General features: G+C 25.6%; 1 non-coding gene across 1 annotated transcript; it reads left to right on the top strand.

The window, feature by feature from the left end:
- Window positions 1–1,358: 1,358 nt before the first annotated feature.
- LOC114580088 lies at window positions 1,359–1,465 on the top strand. The gene has a single exon (XR_003701360.1). It is a non-coding gene; the product is annotated as a small nucleolar RNA R71 (small nucleolar RNA).
- Window positions 1,466–1,739: the final 274 nt, after the last annotated feature.

Below are 1,739 nucleotides of genomic sequence, written 5' to 3'. Positions count from 1 at the left end.
TACTTTAGACCATCATACAATATTAATGATTTTAATGTAAGGACTTTATGAAATTACTAATTACATCTTCAGGTTAGCAATAATTTCAATTTTTAATCTACTCATATCTAATTTTTAATACTTATTATTCATCTTACAATTTTAAAAGTTAATCTTATAAAGGTATAGCTTATAAATTCAAATTAGGATAATAGCTTAAATAGTTGAATGAGTTAAGTATTAAATTTTTAAACCTATGAAGTATAAATAGAGTTCATTCAAAATTAGTATCTAGGGTATTATTATTTTCCTAAATTTATATAAATTTTAATTATTATATTTATAAGGATTAGTTAAATAATAAGAATATAAAAGCAATTGGATAATAACAATAATTTAAGCATGAAGGGAATTTGCTAATATGTAAATGAAACACTTAAAGAAACACTATAAACATGTGTTCTCATAAGAATGATAAAATGCACAATAAAACATAGGTTGAACATGAAACATGACATAATAATACAAATATATTGGGTACTGGTATAACACATATATGGGTTGTTTCCCATATGTGTTTAGCTTAAAGTTTTCAGTTAGACTATGCTAGATTTTTCATTTGAGGAAGGTGGATGATTGGTACTCTTCAATTGGACCCCATTGGTATCTATTTCAATCTCCTTAGGATTAACTTTAGTGTTTACTAGGTAAGAATTCTATGGGCTTACTACTCAAAGAAATTACAAGTTGACTTAATTGAATTTTCAAGTTTTTAATTTAAACAACTTGGTTTTGTAATTGAGTTCCTAATTATATGACCACATCTTCTAGTGATGTCTTTCTAGTTCCAAATTAATTTCCTTTATTAAATTTGGGAGGATAAGTTTGCCTTAGATTGTTATTAGCTTGATTTTAACTATTTCAATTTTCTTAGAATTCTATTAATTTTCATCTTTATTATTTGACCAACTAAACTTTTGGTGATCCTCCAACCTGGTTTATTTGTATTTGAATAAGGATTATTTTATTTCTCAATTAAATTTATATTTTAAATCTCTTGGATATTATTATCTTTCATTGAACTTTTATCTTCCAAATGTAAAGATGAATCAGGATTTAAGCTTAAAGTTCTTTACTTAGTTGATATTGTTGCAACTTATGCAGTCAAATTAGATAAATAATCATTTTTATAGACTCCTATCACCCTATTAGTTCACACTATCAATAGGCCACTAAAAATTACATGTTGTCATTTCCTTAATTAATTCTTAAGCATCCTTAGAAGGATTTGATATCAAAGAACCTTCAACTACAACATCAATTATGGATCTAAGGGATCCTATAAATCTATTATTAAAAGTTTGAATTATCAACCAATCAGGACATGGTGTGGGCTCTTTATAAGCATCTTCTTGAATCTCTCCCAACTCTCATAAATATATTCTCCTTCTAATTGAGTAAAATAAGTAATATCGTTTATAAGTTTAGTAATCTTAGTAGGTGAAAAATATTTTTTCTAGAAATTTATGTGCCAACTCATTTCATGTGGTAATAAAGCCTGGGGGTGAAGAATTTAACCATATTTTTTCCTTGTTCTTAAAGAAAATGATAATAATTTAGGTTTAATGACATCATCAATAACATTATTTTACTTAAATATTGCATAACTTTCTAAGAAATTTACTAAATATAGGTTAGGATCTTTAAATAGGAGTTATCCAAATTGAGAATTTTATACCATGTAAATGATTGTAGGTTTT

Source organism: Dendrobium catenatum, unplaced genomic scaffold (genome assembly GCF_001605985.2).
Source record: "Dendrobium catenatum unplaced genomic scaffold, ASM160598v2 fragScaff_scaffold_747, whole genome shotgun sequence".
NCBI lineage: Eukaryota > Viridiplantae > Streptophyta > Magnoliopsida > Asparagales > Orchidaceae > Dendrobium > Dendrobium catenatum.
Note: the sequence above shows the minus strand (reverse complement) of the source record. Positions and strands in the feature narration are given on the sequence as shown.